Source organism: Cryptotermes secundus, unplaced genomic scaffold (genome assembly GCF_002891405.2).
Source record: "Cryptotermes secundus unplaced genomic scaffold, Csec_1.0 scaffold2758, whole genome shotgun sequence".
Lineage (NCBI taxonomy): Eukaryota > Metazoa > Arthropoda > Insecta > Blattodea > Kalotermitidae > Cryptotermes > Cryptotermes secundus.
The window spans coordinates 1-7141 of record NW_019725460.1 but is presented as its reverse complement, the minus strand read 5'-3'; the positions used below and the strand labels follow the sequence as shown (position 1 = coordinate 7141).

Here is a 7141-nt window from a genome sequence, read left to right as displayed (position 1 = left end):
TGAGCAGAGGAATATCCTACACGAAATAAGAAAACAGAAGGCTAATTGGATTGGTCATGTTTTACGCAGAAACTGCCTTCTAAGAAAAGTTATTGAGGGAACGATAGAGGGGCGGATAGAAGTGACAAGAAGACAAGGAAGAAGACGTAAGAAGATGCTGGATGACCTTGGGGGCAGAAGAGGATACTGTCATTTGAAGGAGAAAGCTCTAGATCGCATTAAATGGAGGAATTGTTTTGGAAGAGACTGTGGACCTGTCGTCTTGACAGATTACTGATGATGATGATGATGGTGGTGGTGGTGGTGGTGGTGGTGATGATGATGATGAACAAAATATCTACGCTCAAATTCCTACAAATTGTGTATACCTTGAAAATTGTATAAGGTGCGACATTGTGCATTTTTTTCAACATTGAGGACATCCAAATTGTTGCTATATTCAACAAGTTTCAAGTTATTTTATATATTCCAATTAACACACTTATGAAATATTCACTTATTTTGACAATAGCTGTAATTATCAACATTCTGATACATATGACAATTTTATAAATTTAAAAAAAAAATGTGAATTTCTCTCAACTTTAAACAGCTTCAAATTTTTGTAGCATCATGTACATCGCAAACACTGCAACCCTCAAGAATATCAGAATTATCAGGCTGTTTTAATATACAATAACCATAAAACATTGTAATTACCTACTTCTCTTACAATCTATGAATATTGTAACCCTCAAGTGTGTCATGATTTTCGTTAACCGTCTACCTCAAATTTTAGTTAAATTTCGAACCTGACATCTCAAACAATTTCCACAATTTTCATCTCTTCCGAAAACGAATCCACGTTCTCTCCCTTGAAAAGCTGCTAGCAGCTACTCAAGAATTTCCCAACATTTTATGCGACCAGAACGTTCATTACAATGTTCACAACAGCCCTCCACTGAGCCACCACAACCAGTATTTGCCACAACAGTGTAACTCCCTATGATCCATCTTAATATTATCCTCCCACCTATTTATACGTCTACGTCTACGTCTACGTCTACGTCTACAAATTCCAAGGGTCTCCTTCCTTCATTCTGGCTTTCCCATCAAAATCCTATATGCATTCTTGCTTCCTGCCATGCATGCTACATTACCTGTACACCTCAACCTCCACACCTTCATCATTCTACTTATACTTGGCGAGGGGTACAAGTTACAAAGTTCCTCTTCATGCAGTTTTCTCCAACCTCCTAGCACTACATCCCTCCTTGGATAAAATATTCTTAACAACCTCGCACCACGCTCCCCCTTTAATGTCAGACAAAAAAGCTTCACACACATACAGAATCATGGGCAAAATTATAGTTTTATATACATACATTTTATATTTTACATTTCCAGAGAGCAGACAAATAGAAAGAAGGTTCTGGAAAGACTGGTAGCAAGCACTGCCCAAATTCAATGTCCTCTCAATTTCCTCCTCAAAGATTCATTTGTTACCATTCTTCCAACATATTTGAACTCTTCCGCATTTTGAAAGGATCTGTTACCTATTTCCATACGTGCTTCTCACTGTGTTTACTTCTAGACCAACCACCTTACTTGTATCAATTAGGGCTTCTGTGTTTTTCTTTATGGTATTGTAACGTGCTTTGCCACTGAAGACGCCGTTCAGATTGTTAATTTGTTTATTTGACAACCTACAAATCGTAACTACAACTGATTATAACACTCTTGTGGGTTTACACACTTTACAAACCCTACTCACAAATCTCTTCACACTATCTTCAGTATAGCACACGTTCCATTCTTCTTCCCGCGACTGCTACATTTTTCTCACTCCTTATCAAGTCCAAGTCAAAGTCAGACTGACGGTCAGTCAGTCAGTAAGTCCTGGTGTCGAGCCCCATCTAGGGCTCATGACCAGATATTAATTATCACTGTTTGACAATTACGGTCTTATTTTTGTGGGGCGCCCTCTCTGACGAGGACGGGTCTGCCTTTTGCATACGCTGCTGGCCCTTGCCAGCGCGGTCTTTCTCAGGTCCGAGTCCCTTGGGACTTGCGACCATATTTTACTGTCTCAGATTTGAGACTTCCCTTTTCGTCGCCTCCTACGACTCGCAGGGTCACGGTGGAGGTATTTGACCCCGCCTCCACACGGGCATCCCTCTCTCGCCTCACTCCTTATGCATTCCACTCTCCCTTATAAGACCCCAGTCAGACAGTGGGAAACCCACCTCGCTTCATTGTTGTGTAAACACCATGTTTACAGGCGCTGCTGGGCAACGCTGCTGAGTTGTTTAATGCCGCATAGCAACCAGCACGCTTCAGCTCGGCTCAGCTCACTTCGGCTCGGCTTAGCACGGCATGAACAAGCACCGTTTTCCTTACCGTTGCATAACCTCGTTTCCACTGTTGCGTAACCCGGCAACTGACCTTTTATCCAGAGTCTGTCTTCATGGTAACTCGTTCCACCTCCTGTTGCCCAGCAATGGTTACACATGTCACAGTATCTATGCTTCCTCCCAATAGATTCACATCATCATCATCATCATCATCATCACAGGCCAGCAGTTAACTTGTCTCATTTAATATCAGTCCCACCTGGTTTTACTCCACCCTCCTAATAGCATACTCTAAAGCAAAGTTCAAAGGCAATGAGCGTAAAGCATCTCCTTGTTCTAGGCAATTTCAGGCAGAAAACACACCAGAAAATTTTTACAACACATTTCACAAATCTTAATCAACATAACTAGTTTTGTTGGTACCCCAAAATCTATGAGAATACTATACAAATATTACACATGTCACAATATAGTTTTCCACGCCTTTCCATGTATAAGAGGTCTTATGACATGAAATAATCTTCAAAAGTTCCCGATATTAAATGTCAACATTCTTACCATGGATTTTCAACAATATACCATAATAATAATATAAAACACAAAATACAATAAAGAGTAATGATTTCAAATGACATAAGATTAAGGTAGGTTGCTGCAATCGTAACGTTTAAGTCGTACTGTTTTTGCAGACATATGGCGATAGTTTTCTTGCTCTTATATGTGTGTTAAGTGATTAAAATGCTTGGAGGCCCCTTGTTATGCGTGCAGTATTATCTAGTTTTCATATGTGGAAGTAATATAAAGATAATATTATTTGACAGGTACCTCTATTTACGTTTATTATGTCCCGTCTGGTAGAAAAGCTGATTGTGGATTATATCATGGTATATTGTCGTAAATCCAATAATACTGTACTGAAATATACAGTGTGCAATTCAATAGCTTTGGAACATGTTAATTGTGTATTTCCCTGATGAAGGCTACCTAAAAACCTGAAACATGTACCAAAGTACTATTAAACGTCAACAGTTTTGTTGTGTTGTTGTGATGTATTTTAATAAAGAAATTTATATATTTAACACTACAGGATGCATCCAATGGAAATTAAAATTATAATTTACAATAAACAAATTCACATACTGTGAATATTATCAGTCACATTAATACGTATCATATAACTTAAGTAGTATGGCGAGCCTTATGAATGTGAAACACTCATATTCACAAAGAGCCTGACATTGACGTCAATAAGAAAACAACTGAAGTAGAATCAATACTACGAGTTATCACGCTTAGAGCAAGAATGTATGTGAGGCCACATCCTTAATGTTACATGGAACTCTGTGATTCATGCATGACAGGGCTGGATACTAGACAACTACTACTTCAACTTCGCTAATAGGGTCCTTGGAGCTCATATGATTAAAGAATTATGTGCAATGCAACTCAAACACCCAAAGCTAACAGTATGAAACCACCATGCTCCATAACAGAAACCATTATAACTTGGTTCACAGACATTAATATTCTCATTCATCACAACACCTAACTCCATGGTGTCACATATTTATTACCTACTCATCACAAGGCAAACAAAATTATCAGGAAGATATTTACACCTAAGAAGGATCACATCTCAGCAATTCAGGACACTGAACTAACTATACAGTATATCACCCAGAATTTCTGACACTTCAGTAGCCTCACAAGTAGGAAGCACAAAACATTAATACCAAATTTTCTGTGGGGAAACCTCCTGGAAAGTGGATGCTTGCAAGATGGAACACCTCATGGCTGAATAACATTAAAACAGGAGGTCTCAATAAGCAGATACTTGGATCACAGCTCAATTCAACTGGCTATAAATCACATCTAACAAACATCTCTGTGACCGTGGCTTTCAACCTTCATATTCTGCTGCTGCAACACTGCTTCTTAACATTCAATCAGTCACTTAATGCCTTCCCTAAGGTTTAGAACCATGACAAGCAGTAATCATGTCTCTACTATAAACAAAAACTCGGGAGAACTGCATTCGCAGATGTTATGTTTAAGCACATATAATCATTAAGAGCAATATAATCTTCACACTAGTAGAACAGAATGAAAATACTAGCAAATGTTATGAGTGCATTTCCAGTAATATCAAGGGACAATATTAATATCTGATGTCTAAATTCATTCCATTAAACTAAATTCCATCATTACTTCTGCAGTTGTGGGATGATAAGATGCTCAATGACATGCTTCATCAACATTAATCAAAACATGGGTAATCTGTCCAACATACTCCAGTTAACCTCACATCTCAACCTGCCACTGAATACTTACTTTATTCCTCTCACTAGAATAATCTACTGTACATAACAAGCATCAAACTCAATCAAGTCTAAAGAAATCCAGTGAAACTCTACACACTACTTGGTAACTGTCATCACCCTCCAAAATGTGCGATAACACAAGAAACACAACTGTACAACCTACATGTTTCACTAACAGGACACAAATATTAATATTAATCATACAATTAGTACCAGTGGATTCAAGGGAAATTCGTTTACATGGTATGAATACTATTCCACAGAAGCCCACACCAACATAAATTTATTTTCCTACAATAACATAATACTGCATGATGGAGACAAAACCTGTCACACTGTGTTCATGATTCATGTCACTGTGCATTCAGGCAGGGAAGGGCCTGGTTCAGTTACCTGAGGTTATAACAACTGGGGCATAATAATCAATGACCAAGACACCGCATGTTCATGCTACCAGAACATTTTGCACACGTCCAACTCTTCAAAATTCCCCAAGGATCTAAAACTTACAAAACTCTATCCTTCAAAGTGGTTAGTATTCCTGAAGGCTGGTCTGGTTTACTTATGGTAAGTAACACTGGAGGTGTAGGGAACTGCACATAATCTTGGAGTTATATTACCACTCTTCCACACACTGCCCTGGTTTCCTGAGAGATGAACACATGGTTTTGACCATACTTTCTTTTTGTCTTTGTAAATACAGTAAAACTTGGTTATAGCAACATCGGTTTCTGCGACACCTTGTCTATTGCGTCAAATATTCAATGGTACGAACTGATTCCTCATAAAGCAACTGTTTTTATACCTTGCTTAGTACGACATGCACAAATGCATCAACCTCGTATGTAACGTCATTTTCATTCCTCAATTTCTCTGATATGGACATTGAACGTAATTTAGAAAGTGTGTATTGGGCAAGTAACAGGAAACAGATGAAGATAACTGATTACTGTACTCGTATCTAGGTACAGTAAGGCACAACAATTGATGTAATCTACTGTAATTTGGTGAGTAGGCCTACCTTTAATATACAGTATTAGTGCGGTGTGTATTGTCAGTGAAAAGCGCTGTAATATGTCTTTGATATTACACATTTGGGCAATTCCACGTCAATGTTACGTTAGTCTGTACTTAACTACGTATTTCACTAAAAAATGCAACATTTTAACTCGGTTTTTGGTGGATTTTTACGTGACTAACATAAGGCTACTGTGGAAGTGCCCATTTCGGTTACGACGACATTCGTTTATAACGACACTATTTTTAGGTCCCTTTGATGACGTTATAACCAAGTTCTACTGTACATAATTTACCACATTCAGTCTCCAGTCATGTACAACACAAGTAGTTATTTCGTTCTTACCTGCAGATCATGGTGCCAGCACATAAATGGAACTCAGATATTCAGACCCATGTTATCCAAGAGGACGTGGATTCTCCTAAACAGTAGGCAGATACCACATACGTAGAATCAAATCCACTCCTCCCTCCTGCACCCACTGAAACACATTGTGCACGCCATTAAAGACTTGATACGAACTTATTAAAGATGAACAGATGGCTAGTAATAATTAGGCCATGCTCCTCACTACGCACACATTCTACTTGCCTCCAAGCTGCCTCTGATGAGTAGATTGGTCATCTGTCCGTTTCGGTGCCTATACCTCAAATTCCCTACACTCAACATGCAGTCCCAACGTTCCAATATATTGTTATAACAAGTAACCTGTATCATGTAACAGATCCCATCTTACCTCTCAATTATCTGTCGCTATCATCTAGAGCTACATTATTCACTTAAAGGAGCAGGTAATATCAGTCTGCACCCGAGGCGTTCTCTTCAGTTGAAGCATCGCCTCACTCCACATACTGGCACAGCTCGGACAGATTAACTGGTGCATCATATCACTATGTATCCAAGAGCGATTCTATGTTTCAAGATATCTCACATATGTAAGTATTTCTAATACTTATTAACCTTCACATTCCCAAAAACCTCCAACCTCCCACACTTTACACAATATCCCCACATTCACAACTGCAGGATATATAAACTTTGATATTCCTCACAAGTATCCAACTTCTATAACGTAGACAACCATTCCTATCAAATTTCACAACGTCCTATGATTTACCAAAAAGTACCTTGCTCCCACTTCTTTTTCCTCCCGGCATTCTGGGCCACTTGTCTGGGCATCTCATTTACATCGACTTCTAATAGGTTAAGTTGGAAGAGTTTACAGCTCCACTTTCACGGGCAACTTACACCACCTTCACGCACAGTTTTTGCGGCTATCAAGAGATGAACACGAGCAGTCTTTCTGGGTTTTCGACAGTATATATCATATGTAAGATCTGAGGTTTATATCTTATAGTTTACCTTATGTGGCTTTCATCATGCAAAAGCGTAATGTACCGGTTACCAACATACTGACGTGCCAACATAAACCTACCCTAACTGAAACGTACGTACGTCTGTAATATTAA

At 38.8% G+C, this 7141-nt stretch overlaps 1 long non-coding RNA gene across 1 annotated transcript in view; it reads right to left on the bottom strand.

The window, feature by feature from the left end:
* LOC111863456 overlaps window positions 1-6950 on the bottom strand; it is a 13535-nt gene extending 6585 nt beyond the window's left edge. Inside the window, exons 1-2 of the long non-coding RNA XR_002842604.2 lie at window positions 6409-6950; window positions 6018-6153 (exon numbers count right to left, since the gene is read on the bottom strand). This is a non-coding gene — a long non-coding RNA (uncharacterized LOC111863456). The remainder of the gene's footprint in view (window positions 1-6017; window positions 6154-6408) is intronic.
* Window positions 6951-7141: the final 191 nt, after the last annotated feature.